Here is a 17,150-nt window from a genome sequence, read left to right as displayed (position 1 = left end):
AGGAAGGAAAGAAAAAGAAAATAGGAAAGGTAGGAAAGAAGGAAAAAGAGGGAAAAGAACGAGAAGGTTAAGTGGATGAGGGTGAGGGAAAAAAAGATAAGGAAAGGATGAGTGTGGTTGGAGGTGGAGAAGTGAAGGGGAGGGAGGAGGAGAGAAAGAGGAGATGGACTGCAAAAAAGGTAAAAAATGAAGCAGAAAAAAGGAAGGCAAAGGCAGGAGGAAAAAAAACAGGTATTGAAGGAGATAAAAATAACCAAAGGAGAAGAGAAAGGTTTATTGAAAGGAAAAACTGAACGCGAGAGGAAGAAAGCCAAGAAATGAGAGAGAAGAGAAGGAAAAAAGAGAGAAAAAGGAGCAGAATGGAGGGAATGAGTGGGAGAAATGAGGAAATAGTGGGTCATGGGAAAATATATATGAAAAAAAGAGAAAATCATGGTCGGAAACAGAAATGGAATATGACAGGAAAACATGACGAGGAAAAAATGGGCGCGCACACACGCACACACACACGCACACACACACACACACACACACACACACACACACACACACACACACACACACACACACAGATGGCACGTTAAGCGAAAAATGTGTTGGTGAATGCATCCTAATTCGTCAATGTATTTTTTTTCAGTAATTTTGCACAAGAAAAAGAATAAGTTAGGGGGGAGGAGGAGGAGAAGAGAGGAAGAAGGAAGGAAGAAGGGTGAAAGGAAGGAAGGAAGGGCGGAAGGGAGGGAGGGAGGGAGAGAGAGAGAGAAAGTAAGAAAGGAAGGAAGGAAGCGAGATAAAGAAAAAGAGGGAAGAAGTGGAAAAGGGAAAAAGAACTTGGAGGAAAAGAAAAAGAAGAAGAAGAAGAAGAAGAAGAAGAACAGGTGAACAATAAGCACCGTTAATACACGTGAACTGACTTTGCAAAAAAATAAATAAATAAATAAGTGCACTTTTTCAACAATAACAAAACCTAAACAGTCAAATACATCAGCGATTTTCTTCACCACCGCACACAAACACATCAATAATAAATTCCTCCCATATAACAACAATACATATACAAAAAAAACAAAAAAAAACAGAGGTTCCCAAAACTAACTGCCCCCCCCCCCCACCCCACCCCCACCCACCCACCAAAAAAACATTACGGGTATACGTGTTTCCCTACCTGACTTGTCGCTTCTGAATACATGAATAAAATTACAATAGACGAAGCGATATTGAATAGAAATCTGTATAGCTTCGCGGAAATGCAAAACCAGGTGGATGTAATTTAATATGCAGTCATTAGTACTCTGTGTGTCTGTCTGTGTATGTGTGTGTGTGTGTGTGTGTGTGTGTGTGTGTGTGTGTGTGTCTGTCTGTGAGGGGGGGATAAGGGGGGAGATAGGAAAGGGGGTAGGCGGTAAATGGGAGATGATGGGGGAAGAGGAGGAGAAATGGGAAATGAGGAAGGGGAAAAACGGAAATGAGCGAGAAAAGAAGGAGAGGAATGGTTGAAAAAGGGAAAAAAGAAAGAAGGGAAAGGGAAAATATGTGGGAGAAGAAGAGAGAAGAGAAGAGAAGGAAATATGGAAAAGGTTGAAGAAAGGAAATGAGGGAAGGTAGGCTGGTGGGAAAGGAGAAATAGGTTAATAGTGGAGAAGGCGAAGGAAAGAGGAAGAGGAGGGAGAAAGAAGAGAAAGGAGGAAGAATGGTGAGGAGGAAAGGAAGGAAGAAGGAACGTGGATGAGGAAAGGAGAATGTGAAGGGATGGGAACCTTACCTATCACACACACACACACACACACACACACACACACACACACACACACACACACACACACACACATAACCCCCCCCCCCCTCACACATACACAAGCACACACAATTTCGTCTCACCACCACCACCAAAACAGCCCAACCAAAAATAGCAATGACGCGAGAAAAAAAGAGAAAAAAAGGAAAAGAAAAAAAACACTCAAAATATTAAATTCCACGCACGAAGATTCCTTCTTAAAAAGTTACACAAGAGTTCTCACGTATTTCAGGCCGAGAAAAAAAAAAAGTCCTCTTAGTGTGCCACGTGTCTGTCGCCCAAAGAGGAAGAAAAGAGGAAGAGGAGAGAGGAGGAAGAGGAAGAGGAAAGAGGTGAGGTGAGAGAGAGAGAGAGAGAGAGAGAGAGAGAGAGAGAGAGAGAGAGAGAGAGAGAGAGAGAGAGAGAGAGAGAGAGAGAGAGAGAGAGAGAGAGAGAGAGAGAGAGAGTATATAGCAAGGCATCTCAACAGAACACTGAGCCGTGGCAGGAGTAATGGCCCGCAGGTGAACAGTGATTAACTCGACGGAATAGAAAATGCACGGCAAAAATAAGTGAGTACGAGGAAACAACCGAAAAGAAGCTTCGGTTAGAAAAAAAATCACTGGAAGAGGAGGAGGAGGGGGAGGAGGAGGAAGAGATGAAGGAGGAGTAGGCTGTGTAGAAAGAGGTGAGAACGAAACTCCATTACAGGTGGTGGGCGCTGCTGCAGCTGTGTCGGCCGTCGCTGTTGTTGCTGTTATTATTGCTGTTACTGCTGCTGTCGCCTGTGCTCTTGAGATAAACAGTACTGATGTTGAGATTAATGTTCTTCAGTCGTATACGAGTACTGCTCCAGTATGTGATGGTGTTTCAGATGGTGATAATATTGATATCGTTGATGGTGGTGGCACTGTTGCTGCTGCAGCTGTCGACATTTCTGCAACTAATGCTACGACCATTACAACTCTTCCTGATAATGATGGTGAGCGCATAGAATAGATGATGGTAGCATTTTCACTCTTGCTGCTCCTGACGATTTCTTCCAACCACCATTGCTTCCGTTGCGTCTGCTGCCACTGCTGCTTCTGCTGCTGCTGCTGCCGCTGCCTCTGCTCTCCAATTATGACCAGGACGCGGCTCCACAATAATGATCACCCGAGGGACTCTGCTCCATCCTCTCCACTCACTTCTCCTCGTCCTCCTCCTCCACACTTCCTCCATCAACAACACGCCTTTCCTCAACACCTCGGCCTACACCTCCCGCACGCCTCCACGTTCACCTCAGCACTCACCAGCTTCACTCCGCTTTAGTCTCTCCTCAGTCACCACCACCTGCATCCCATCCTGTCCGTTTTAGCAAAGGTCTTTAGTTTTACTTTTTATTTCCACAAGTAAAGCCATCCTCCTGCTCCATCCTCTCTCCTCGTCCTGCCTAGTCAGAGGAAGGACACACTTACAGCCAGCTCCTGGTTCCTCAGGCCACAAGCTCCTTGTGCTTATGGTGTTATATTTTTCTGTCCAGCAAGCGTGCGGTAATCTGCGTTTTGTGTTGTGAACACTATCATATACTATTCACTCTCTCTCTCTCTCTCTCTCTCTCTCTCTCTCTCTCTCTCTCTCTCTCTCTCTCTCTCTCTCTCTCTCTCTCTCTCTCTCTCTCTCTCTCTCTCTCTCTCTCTCTCTGCCCGTCATACACACTCACGAATTCAAGTTTCCTCCTCAATTTACACAGCAAATAAAACGCTTCCTAGAGCCTTAACTTTTTCCTTCCGTGGATATTCGTCTTAATTAGGCGGAAAGAAGGTGGCTTAACTCATGTAGGGGAAGGGGGGCAGGGGGGAGGGGGCGATGGGGGGAGTAGAGGACTGTATAGCCTTATTAAGTGTACTCTCTCTCTCTCTCTCTCTCTCTCTCTCTCAACGCGGCATTACCAAAACATGAGCCAGTCTTTACACGCACCTTCACTTTCCTTCTATTTTCTCCTCTTTACATTTATACAAGATAGCTTTCTCTCTCTCTCTCTCTCTCTCTCTCTCTCTCTCTCTCTCTCTCTCTCTCTCTCTCTCTCTCTCTCTCTCTCTCTCTCTCTCTCTCTCTCTCTCTCTCTCTCTCTTTTCTCGCCTTTCCCTGGTCGCTTTTCGCAATTTGCATCTAGTCTTCTCTTCGCTTTGATCCACACACCACCTCAGCTTTTCCCTCATCTTACTTTTTCCTCCGTGTTTTTAAAATCCCTCCCTCTCTCCCTCCCTCACCCTCCTTCTTTCTCCTTCGCTCTCTTTTCATCCATCGCTCCCTTTTTCTTTCCGGCACCCCATCCACCCAGACCCTCTCTCTCCCTCTCTCTCACTTTCTGTCTGATCTTGACTGGTATATGTAATGGGGGTTCTTTCTTGTTCTTGTTCTCGTTTTCTCTCGCTCTCACACTCACATTCGCCTCACACACACACCCGAGCTGCCCCCCCCCCCCCTTCCACACACACACACACACACACACACCTATCAACAATTCCATTACAGCTAACGAAGATTTTAAAGCAGGTGACCGCCACCGAATGGTTTATCAATGCGCCCATCGGTCCCCTCACGACACACAGGAACACGCACGCTATTATATAATCGACCTTTGAATAGACAAAGATACCATCGACGCCGGACTAGAATCAGGATGTAATAGACTCTTTAAACATTATGGACTTGTGAATAGAAACACAGATAGCATTGATGCCGGGACAAGAATCAGGTAATAATAGACTCCATAAACGCCACATTTAGACCTGATAGGATAGTGTATAACATTGGATTAACTTGATAAGAAAACAGCTAGTAATATCAACTCCCCAATTGATCACACAGCTTAAAGATTCGATTATACAGAAGCAAAATACGGTATAACTGATTTGTAAAGAAATATGTCGTTGCCTTAAGCTTAATACAAACCTAATATAAAAGTGTAACATAAATTAACTATGTATCTACGTATTGAGAGAGAGAGAGAGAGAGAGAGAGAGAGAGAGAGAGAGAGAGAGAGAGAGAGAGAGAGAGAATAAAGATAATAAAGAGAAAGATCTACCTTCAAAAAGCGGTGAGTGAGAATTTCCAGCAAAACCGAGGCGGAGCAAAAAGACAGGAAAATTTTGGGTATTTATGTGAGAGTTGGAGGAAACAGGGAAAACAGGTGCACCATCATCCCTCCTACTCTCCCTCTTCTTCTCTCCCTCTCTCTCCCTCTCCCTCCCTCCCGTCACAGCCAGGCCGATGGAGCCAACTACCAAGTTTTAATAGAGTCTTGTTTTCCTCACCAAGACTTCTTTGCTTAGAACTCCACTGAATCTCGTGACCATTTTGCCGGGGTGGGGAGGGACAGTGGGAGGAGGGAGGGAGTGGGGGTAGTGAAGTTGAAGGGAGAGAGAAGAAAAGGCAAGGGGAAAAGGCGTGAGGGCTAAAGGAAAGGGGGGAGGCGGAGTGGGGGTGAAGGGGGGGACGGGTGTGCGTGAGGGGAAGAGGGGAAGAGTGAAAGGACAGGGAAGGAAGGCGAGGGGAAAGGGAGGAAGGGCAGGGGATGGGAGTGAAGGTGAGAGGGAAGGCACGTAAAGGAAGGGATATTTTGGATAGGGAAGAGAAAACATGGGAAGGATAGGTAGATGGAAGTAAAAAGGAAAAGTAGAGTGGGAAAGGGAAAGGAAAGAAAGGAAACGAGAAAACCATATAGGGAGAGAAAAAGAGAGAAGAGGTTTGGAGAGAGGGAGCGGAGTGGAGTGGGTGGATGAAGGGAAACAAAGGAAAAGGGGAGAGAGGAAAGTATGGGAAAGAAATCGAGAAGAAAAGGGTTGGGAGTGAACAGGGGGGGAGGGAAAGAAAAGACAGATTGGAAGGGTTAGAAGAAAAAGGAAGAAAAGTAAAAAAAAAAAAACGGGAAGGAAGGTAAAGGAAAAGAATGAAAATATTAGGTAAAGAAAATGAAGGGTAAGAAAGGTAGCTACGAGATCTGGATAGGAAGGGAGAAAGGAGGGGGAAGGGGAGGAACGAGTGTGCGCCGGGGGAAAGGAGAGTTGATTATAGTAATGGGTGTTGACGGAAGGGGGAATGTAATAGTCCTAGGGTACGTGAGGGTGCTAAAAGATGAAGGAGGTGGCGAGGCAGTGCATGAAGTGTTTACAGAAGCCATTAGTAAAGAAGATTGGCGATGAAGAAATGATTAGTGTAAGAAAAGGAAAGCGGGGAAGGAGACACACGGGGGGGGGGAGGTCAAAGAGTTAAGGAGCGATAGAAAAAAAGACAGAATAGAAGTAACTTATAGATAATGGAAAGGAGAGGAGTACTGAAGGAAACGAACGGTAATAGAGAAACAAAACAGAGGTAAAGGGAGGAAGGGAGAGGAAACAAAAGGGAGACTAAAGAAAAAGCTCGACAGAGGATCATGATCAAGGTGAGCGTGGGAAAAATAATGATGATAAAAAATGAGGATGACGAAATGTTTTATAGCTACCTGGAATTATATAAAGGTCATGCTCCTCCGCCGCCTCTTCCTCCTCCTTCCTCCTCCTTCATTTTTTTTCTTCCTCTTTCTTCCCCTTCTCCACCTTCTATATTTTTTTCATGTTTTCTTATTCTCCCTTCCTTCCTTCATTCATTCATTCCTTCCTTGCTTCCCTCTTTCCTTCCTAGCTTTCTTCCATTTTTCCTTCCTTCCTTCCTTCCTTCCTTCCTTCTTTCCTTCTTTCCTTTCGTTCTGTTGACCTTCCTTCCTTTCTTTCTTTCCCCTCCTTAATTTCTTCCTTTATTTCCTTCTTTTTCCCTTATTTATTCATTCCTCTTTTCACTCATTCATCTCCTCCTCCTCCTCCTCCTCCTCCTCCTCCTCCTCCTGATCAACAAGCGTATCTCCCCACCGTATGAAGCGTGAGAGCTATTTATTGTTAATCTAATTATTCCCTTTGAAGTCTTGGATGGACTATCTCATTCCATTATTCATTTTATTTCACCTCCTGACGCAAACGACGGACGACAAGACGGTGAAAAAAGCGCTACAGGGAAGAGATTGTTAGCGTCATTTTTTTTTTAATAGTAGTAGTAGTAGTAGTAGTAGTAGTAGTAGTAGTATATAATTTATGAAGTGTACACATTTAATCACAATCTTATTCATTCTCGATTTGTAAAAGCCAATCAAAGTGCTTAAGTTTTCTGGTCGTGTCAAATTGATGAATCAGATATCAATTATTCTCCGCATGAAGATTGAATAACCAAATTACACACACACACACACACACACACACACACACACACACACATTCCAACTAGATTAATAAAGAATAAGAAAGGGTGCACCGTATAGCTCCGGAAAACAAGGAAACAAATACCTACACATTTTGAACAAACATACCGACACGGACGACCACAAGAAAATATGATTAAGGAAAAAGATAAAAATAAATGATAAACACAAAATACTTTATGCTGCCCTTGAAATAAACGACTGTCGGACACACACACACACACACACACACGTGCATGACCACGACGAACGACATGACAATAAAGGCGAGTCTGTCCCCGCAATGAACAGCGCGTCGCCTCAAAGAGAATCACCCACTAATACCACCGCTAATTACGCCCCCGCCACCACCACCGCCGCCACCATAAAGACAGGTGAGCAACACGGAGGCAGGTGACATGTTCTTGCTTATCCTTGCCGCCCTCTCTGTCCTCACCTGGCCCCCTCTTTACCCCTTTCCTCCCTCCACTTCCAGGACTTTCTCTTCCTATCAGTGACTATCTTTCCCAGACTGTTCATTCCTATGGCTGTCTTGCCTCTCCCGGAATTTCCCTTTATATCAATGACCTCTATTTCCAGGACTTACCCTCTTTATCTATGACCTGCCTTTCCCGAACTCACCCTCTCAATCAGTGGTCTGCCTCTCCCATACTTTCCCTTTCCCTCCGCTCCTTCTCTGCTTGCTTCCCTACCTTTCCTCTTCCATCCTGCTCTTCCCCTCTCGGACTGTTCTATATTTTGATGCACTCCATATCCACATCCACATCCACACAGATCAATATTAACAAGATTGCCTTTGCTTCAGAGTAATATTTTTTTTCTGCAGGTGACGCCACAGAATATGACCTAGATACATAGAATGTTTTGTTATAAGCACTGAGGCAATTATATTCCAGTTCACACGGAAATAAGTTAAATAGTATTATTTTTAAATACACGACACACTGATCTTACAATAACCGGTAAATAAGAGCCTCCTTACACCTGGTTACCTGCCCCCTATACCTGCTTTCCTCACCTCCCCCGCCGTCACTCCTAATCCTTCTTTCCCATACCTCCTCTTTTCTCCTTTTCTTTCTTAATTCTCTCTTTCAATGTATCTCACTAGCTATCTATCTGTCTATCTATATTAATTACTTCCTCTAACGAGACTGGATGATTACAGTTTTTTTTTATTTAGTTGTTTATTCATACTTAGAGAGAGAGCGAAGACTTATTTATTGATCTATTTATATGTATTTACTTGCTTTTACGAGACAGAGCAAGGCCTTGATTGTTTATTTTTTTTGCATATATTTAGTTTTTTTGTCATAGAAAGAACGAGACCATTATTTATTTCTCTTTTATATTATTTATATATATATATTTTTTTTACGATAGACACAGAGCAAGGACTTACTCAATTACTTATTTTTTACATATTTTTACTTTTTTCCGATAGAGACAGAGAAGCGCCTCCGAAAAACGATGATAAAAAATAACGTTGCTTCAATAAAGGGAAAACGACAAGAGGTGAGTGCTTCATTACGCGGCGTTCAAACAGCTGGTCTTAATAACGGCGCATCGGGCAACACACACACACACACACACACACACACACACACACACACACACATATACACCGCTTCGCCACACAACAAAACACTTAATGGCAGCTCAGCGCGAGGTAACGAGAATCTAATTACGGCGCCGATGACACTGTTTCATGAGTGGGAATAATTAGCACCTCCTCCCGTCAGCAGGGCGTAATTAAAGGCAAAAAAGCGCCCATTACCTGCATGAACTTCCTCCGCCAGGTGAGTGAGCCCTGACCTTCCCTCACACGCTGCTGCCGTCCTCCTCCTCCTCCTCCTCCTCCTCCTCCTCGTCTCTTCTTCTCATCATCGCCCTACTCGTCCCACTGCTCCTGCTCGTTATCGTCCTCGTTTTCGTCCACGTCCTCCTCTTCTTCCTCTTCCTCCTCCTCCTTCTTCTCCTCCTCTCTCTTCTCCTCCTTCTCCTACCTGGTTACCTGCCCTCTATACCTGCTTTCCTCACCTCCCTCGCTGTCACGCCCTTCTCTTTCTTTCCCATACTTCGTCTTCCTTAATTCTTTCTTAATTCTCCCTTTCTGTCAATCTATCTATCTGTCTATCTGTCTATCTATCTTTTTCTCCACAGCAAGGGAGGCATCTCAAGAGCAAAAAACAGAACAAAACAAAAAATAAGCCCACAAAACGATGCTCCAAAAAAAGATAACAGAACGAGAAGCCAAAAGAGGTCAGTCAATCTATCTATCTATCTATCTATCTATCTATCACCCTTTCCAGAGGACGTAACGTGTATAGATTCGTTTCTAATCTCACTCGGGACTCTACAATAGGCTTCACACCTCTCTCTCTCTCTCTCTCTCTCTCTCTCTCTCTCTCTCTCTCTCTCTCTCTCTCTCTCTCTCTCTCTCTCTCTCTCTCTCTCTCTCTCTCTCTCCTCTTATCTTCACTTACCTTATAGTTTTGGAGCCCTCACTGCCTTGTCTTGTCCCTCTTCTGTTTCTTCATCTCTTCTTACGTCACCCCCGAACGAACTCTTAAAAGGAAAACAGGAGAACATTATTAGATTACTTAATTGGGTTTACTCTGTGTCTGTCTATGTGTCTGTTTGTCTCTACTCTCTACTCTCTCTCTACTCTCTCTCTCTCTCTCTCTCTCTCTCTCTCTCTCTCTCTCTCTCTCTCTCTCTCTGCCAATCCTCCGGGCCTCGCTCAATCTCTACACCTGAGTAATAAATTTCTCCTCAATTGCAGGTAAATGGCCCGCTGCTTCCCGCCTGCATGAAGGAATACTGGGAAGGTGGAGTCGAGGGAGGAGGAGGAGGAGGAGGAGGAGGAGGAGGAGGAGGAGGAGGAGAAGGAGGTATAGGAGGAATCAGCATCCATTAGGAGTGGTGAGAGAAGGAAAGAATGATGGAAAGTAAAAAGGAACGAAGGAAAATAACAAAGAAAAGAATCAAGAGAGAAACGGAGGAAGGAAAGCAAAGGAAAGAATAAAAGATGTATATAAGGAAGGAAAAATATGGACGACAAGAAAGGAAGGAGCGAAACTAAAGAAGAAAGATAGCAAGTAAAGAATGAACTATGGAATGACAGAACGAGGTAACGCACGCATGAACTGACGAAGAACGAATCATCAAGTTCCCCTAACAGTCACTCGCAAGTCTCCCTCAGGGCACAAAGCGGGGCTGGGACGCGAACCCGACTCCTCTAAGATACTGCGCCGGCACGCTAAACACTCAGCCACTGTCCTATTCTACTGACTTGTCTATTTATGTTTTTTTTATTGATTTACGACAACCACCTTCGGCACAGTGTATTCTCCTGAGGAATCTTGTTTTAGGGTCTTTATTTTTACAGCGGAGGAGTCAGTTCAAGGGCATAAAAAAAGGTAACAATCGTCTATCGTCTCTATGGTCGCACGAGGCTCAACTGTATCATTCTATAAACATTACTCCTAAAATTGTTGGAGATTCCCCGCCGACAATGTAATCTCAGCCTACTTCCCGCGCCCCCAACTCGGCGAGATTCCTCCGCGCGGCAATCTCTGAAATAGATGTCCTTCTAACCGGCATCATTTTGTCAAAAATTAAATTCCGACCTCATCAAAAAAAGTTTCGCGTGTGACCGAGCCTAGAACGGCGTTGGGCCTACGACGGCGAGGAGGGAGAAGGGAAGATGAGGATGAGGTGGGTGGTGGGTGGGTGAATGAAAGGAAGAGGAGGAGGAGGAAAAAAAAGAAAGAGGGAGGGAGAAATGGAATATGAGGGGAGAAGAGGGGAAAGGAGGAGAAGGAGAAAAGAAGGGAGAAAGATAGGGGAAAGATGGAAGGAGAGATGGAATATGAAGAGAGAAGAGGGTTTAGGAGGAGGAGGAGGAGGAAAGAAGGAAGGAAGACAGCGGGAAGAGGGTGGAAGAGATGGAAGATGAGGGGAGGAGGGGGGAGTCAGGAAGAAAAGAGACGTTGAAGGAGAGGAGCAAGAAAGGTGGAAGGAGAGGAGGGTGGTGGGCTGGAGGGAGGGCGTGTGGAAGGCTCTCTTAGGGCACCCCATCAAAAGTTATCATTGTTTACAAACTTTTCTTTTTCCCCGAATATTGGAAGTAGTTAGCGAGCGCGGGTCCGTGGCGGAGGTTCCTCGCGCCGAGTACTCCATTAGTCCCGGCTCTTGTTAAACTTGGCCGCCCCTCGAATATAAATGGCTTCATAAATCTCGGCGCCTTGGTCACGTCACGAGTGGGCTGTTTAATGCACGCCGACTTGGGCCGTCTTGATAAGCTCTTTTTTCCTCTTCTTTTTATTTTTCTACTCCTATACTTCAAGCTGACATTTAACGGCCAATATCTTTCGGCTCTCAATTTTCCTCATCACTTCTACACTTTTTCCTTTTTTTTTTAGGGCCCAGTTCTTCGTCCCTTGATAATTTTACTCTTCATTTTGTCCCTTGATGTTATTTTTCCCTTTGCCCCAATCAGCTCCGTATAAACTTACAATTATTTTTTTCTTCGTTATTTTTCTTATCAATTATATGCCCTGATATGACATGTCTGAGCTTCCAGTTGCCTTTCCTTACTTCACACAAATCAAAGTAACATTGATTTTTGTTTGCCATATTTCCCATTCAATGAAGCTTTCACATTCAATTTTCCCTTTCTTTATTAGTTCTATCTTTTTTATCATCCAACACTATGAAGTACCGCCTGGAGGGACACACAGCTACCCATTATATTTTCTTTTCCGTAAACTACACGTACCCACCATTTCCTATTATTTTGTTTTTCCTCAGTTTTTTTTTTCAGCCATTAACACACCCAAATTCTGAAGTGGAGTCCATAATGGCAGCTACAAAAACTTTCTATTACCTCTCCTTCCAATTCTCATTTTTCCGTTTCCTCTGGGTTCCCTTCAGTAAAGTAACGCGGTCTATCTGTCATCAGTTCTACGCATTTTATGACCTTCCCAAATTCCTTTCTTATTCGTAATAGTCAAAAAAGCATCATAAACCTTTGTCTACACTCTTATCCATGATGCTTGTTTCCTGTTTCACCATTTTCTGTCCAGTATTTTTCTCTCCATTCCTCTTTGAGGGCTTCTTAACTTTATCTCTAAATATTTTGTGAGGTGCCAAGTTTTTGAGCCGCATATCAGGACTGGCAGGATACAGTGATTTTTTTAGGTGCTGCCTATAGCGTTGAGAGGCTGTCTTGAGGGGTCTCTTGAACCACCCCACCCCCTTAGAAGCACAGGCGGATTTTATTTATAGTGGATGCCGTGTTTCTCTTCAAGGAGAGTGGCAAGTTCCTATTCATGACATCATTGTTTATATCAAAAGTAGTCCATCCCTACTTTTTCCTTTGATATATTTTTTATCTGGTTTGGGTTTGCACTAAGTGTGGTTCGTATAGAGATGTGTATTCCTGTATTCTCAACAACTTATTATGCATTACCTTTGTTTTCTCCATATTCATCTTTCATTACCTTCCGTTTCCAGTTTATCATTTTGTCACTTTTCCACCATTACTTTTTATGTATTATATTCGGGTAAGTTCCATTTCCATTTCTTGTCATCCTTTCCACCCTTACTTTTTCATTCCTAATATTCTGGTAAGCAATATTTTCACTTCCTTTTCTTATCATTCTTTCCACCATTACGTTTCATTCCTTCTATCCTGGTAAGTTCGAGGGACAACCCAAACAAAGGCGGATAATTACATCTACCCTGATCAATACTTCCCAAAACTTTTCACCATTATCGTGGGATCAAACGGCATCAAGTAGGCACCCATTACTACGCCCCCTCTCATTTTTTCCCATCATTTTCTAAGCCGGATAATGACGACTTGGAGCAGTTACACTTATCCCTCCATTACCCCCTTAGGATTGACTTTATGATGTGTGTGTGGTGGGGGCAAGGGAAGAAGGGAGAAGGCAGAATAACAAGACACAGCAAGGCCTTAATAACCTCAATAAATAAAAGAGTAATGATGCTAATAAAGATAAACAAGTAAATAAAAAAAATCTAACCCCACCCCCCCTTAATGATATATGATGACCAGAACAAAACCTCAATACCCCCCATAAATAAATAATAATAACGATAAAATAAATAGATAAGAAAATAAAACACAAACTTCAAACACTCCCCCTTCACACACTTCCTTAAGAGGCTCCCCCGCGGCGCATTGTAATCCCCTTGAGTTATTGGTACTAATAAAATCAATGGACCTTCAATGGCGAAGAGAAATAAGAGGAAATATTTAAGTTTTCATGGTTAGTATCTTTCTGTGGTCTGGGAAGAGGGCGGCCGGGTATGGCAGCGTGTGGGGGCCATTACTGTGTGTGTGTGTGTGTGTGTGTGTGTGTGTGTGTGTGTGTAACGAGACATATACAAACACAAAAAATAGACGGACACACACACACACACACACACACACACACACACACACACACACACACACACACACACACACACACAAATGGACAGAGAAAAACATACGTACGAACACCAAATACGAAAGGAACATAAAGCAAGAGAAAGAGAAAAATAAATTAACAGAGAGCGTAAACCTTCCACCCTATTTAATGCATAACTCACGCAACACATAAATCCACACCCAACTTGCACCAACACAAAATAATAACGACACAAAAATAAAAGAAAAAAAACACGCATCAGACATTCTTCACAAATTAAAACAGAACAAAATATGTAAATACTAAAAACCGATACAGAGAGCGAGGGAGGGAAGGAATAAAGGAGAGGAGGGGAGGAGGGGATCGAGGGAGGGACGGAGAGAGGGGAAGAGAAGGGAAAATGTTTTAATATGGGAGATGCAAACGAAGCCTATGGAAGCCTCGCTCTGCAGGGCCTAAGCCTACTTCCTCCCTCTGATATCTTTAAAGTCAGCTGTCAGGGCAAGAAATGGTTTAACAGGATAGCGAGCGAGCGAGCGAGAGAGAGAGAGAGAGAGAGAGAGAGAGAGAACGCGCATAGAGGGGAGAGAGGAGCAAGGCTAGCTGGGGAGGAAGAGATGACACAAAAGAGGAAGGGGATGGGCGATGGGAAGTCACGACTGCGATTCTGAATTGGAACAGGGAGAGGGAAATGAAAAAGGGGGAGGTGAAATGCGAGGAAAGGGGAAGGGGAACATAGAAATGAAAAGCCATAAAGAAAATGGATAAATTCGACGAGGAAGAAAGGCGAGGCAGAAGTCGGGAGAGCGATGGATAAAAGGGGAAGCGCATAAACGAGATGAAATGTGAAAAAAGGATGAGAAATAAGTTTAAAAATAATATGAAAATTGATGAAAAAAATATGCATACGAAAAACTGATGTGGAAGGGAACTGTTAACCAGGGAACACATCAAAGGAGGAAAAATTCAAATAACTTGTGTTGGAAAGCGTACATAACACAACAACAATACTGAGAAAAGCCGAAAGAATATACGTCAAACAAAAAGTATAAAAGGAATAAAGACAAAGAGAGAGAGTGAGTATTCCCTACCCGGCAAAACTGGAAGGGATACGGACGACTACTGACAATATGAGAGGAGAGCTGAACAATGCAACAACAATAGTAAAAAGAAAGGAAAAATGGAGATAATACGGTGAAAATAAAACATCTGCATACAAATGGAATAAAAACAAACAGAGTGGGTGGGTATTCCCCTAGCAAAACAGGAATGGATACGAACGACGACTAGCAATATGAGAGGAACGCTGAGCAATGCAACAACTTAAATACGTACTAAAAGAAAAGGAAAAATGGAGATAGTACGGTGAAGCAAAAAAACAGATATAAAAGTTGTGATGCCGGAAATTAAAAACGACAAAGGAATTCCCATCAGAGCGACAAGGGAGTGAGAAAAATGCGCGTGGATGAAGAAGAGTAATGGCAAAAAGCAGCGGGAAAGGAAATATAAATAAATGAAAAACAAGTTTGTGTAGAATGACAAAAAATTAAAAGAACAATTCAGATGTATATTATGAAAATGAACTAATAAATAACCTTGCACGTACGAGAATTTCTATAGAGGATGAGGATGATTATAATTATAAGAAGGAGGAGGAAAAGGAAGAGGAGAACGTGAAAGAGAGAGAGGAGGGCATTTAATCCCCGGAAAAAAAAAGTTGAGGAAGAGGAAGAAGGCGATGAATTGTCGGAATAAAAAAAAAAAAAGTTAAGGAGGAGAAGGAAGATTACCGGAGGAGGAGGAGGAGGAGGAGGAGGAGCAGCCCACCATATAAGGCTCCTCCGCGGCCGCTGGGGAGGATATTAAATTAAGATTGAAAACAAGATTCAGACTCATCATCCAAGGAATTACCAACACTCCCAAGGCGGCCCCCCCATATCCCCACCTTCCCCTTCCTGATGCCAACCCCCCACCCCCTACAACCTCCACCCATCCCTCCCAGCTGCCCCCCTCCACCCTCCCGCTAACACATCCCGCGCCGGTCGCTAATTAATGGAGGAGGTACTGATGATGATGATGGTAGTGGTGAGGTGTTGCTGATGATGATATAGTAATAGCAGTAGTAGTAGTAGTAGTAGTAGTAGTAGTAGTAGTAGTAGTAGTAGTAGTAGTAGTAGTAGTGGTAGTAGTAGTAGTAGTAGTAGTAGTAGTAGTAGTAGTAGTAGTAGTAGTAGTAGTAGTAGTAGTAGTAGTAGTAGTAGTAGTAGTAGTAGTAGTAGTAGTAGTAGTAGTAGTAGTAGTTGTAGTTGCAGTAGTAGTAATCAATATGAACAACAGTAGAGGCAATAAAATATATAATGGTATTGCAGGCTATGTAGAATTCCCCGAAGAAGCCGCAGCAAACGTAGTACTTTTTTAATACAGTCCGTACTGTTATTGCACTAATAAATTCCTTGATAAAGCAAACAAAGATCACGTTACAATGATTCATAAATGTGTCACGAATATGTTACATGGAGAGGATGGTTGTTGACACTATAATCAAGAGACTGGCCGACAAGTGGAAAGTAGAGGACAGAAAAGTCCGAGGTAAATGTAACGTTTTTATACCGTCCTTGTTGTACCTAACAAAGATCACGGTACGATAAATCACTGATGAGAAACGGGGAAATTACCTGAAGACGATGGATGTTGTGTTCACATGCAAGAGACTGGCCAACGATTGGAAAGCAAGAAATAATGGAAAAGTAAGTGAGATGGGACAATGAGATAAAAAAATACCCCCGTGTCCTTGTTTCCCATTCACTGCATCAATGGTCATTGCAAATGGTGGTATCACGTGACTGAGAAATACGCACACGCACATTCAGTGACACCAAGCCATACAATGAAGCTTACACCTAAGTACCAGCGGCTAGGCCTATACTCGTCTTGTGCTTATATTCTTGGAGCATGTGGTGGCCCGGGTCTGGCTTGGAGGCTCCTGCATGTGGCGTCCAGCACGAACACAGGTGTGGGCCAATCTTGTTAGCGGGCCATTCAGCGGTGCCGGGCGCGTGGCAGGCCGGCGAGGGAGAGTAATATCAGGATGCCCTACAGCGCCTCCCTCTTGAGTGGTCCTCTATGGCCGCCCTTGTCAGTCTTCACCAGGAAAAATGTGAGCTTGTTCGGCCACCACGGAGAGGAGGATAAAATACACCCCGTCCGGTATAGGAATATATATTTTTCTTCCTTTTCCGTATACCTGTTGGCAATTCTATACCTTTTCCTCTTGCATTCACATATAGTCTTTTATTCTTTCACTTGCTTCTCCTTCATTCAGTTTTGCTCTCTTCTTGCCTTTTATTTTATCGTATGCAAGTGCCGAGATGTCTTCCTCGCTTTTTTTCCTTACAAATGAAAAGTTTATTGTGTTCTTTATTATTTTTATGTAAGGATCACTATTTTTTTTTTTTACATATACACAAGTGAATGCGAATATTTTCCATCTCTCCGTGTACCGCTCCGTACCCGGCGGCTGGTTTCATTCCGTCAGCGTGCGGCGGTGTATATAAAAATCCGAAAATCACATAGTTTTGAGGACTGTAATAAACTAGCAATCCGGAATTCATGTTTCGTTTGTTTGTCCGCGAGCTTCACAATTTTGCACAGCGACCGTTTTCTG

This window comes from Eriocheir sinensis, chromosome 31 (assembly GCF_024679095.1).
Source record: "Eriocheir sinensis breed Jianghai 21 chromosome 31, ASM2467909v1, whole genome shotgun sequence".
Lineage (NCBI taxonomy): Eukaryota > Metazoa > Arthropoda > Malacostraca > Decapoda > Varunidae > Eriocheir > Eriocheir sinensis.
The sequence above is the reverse complement of the archived record's forward strand: the minus strand, read 5'-3'. Positions refer to the sequence as shown.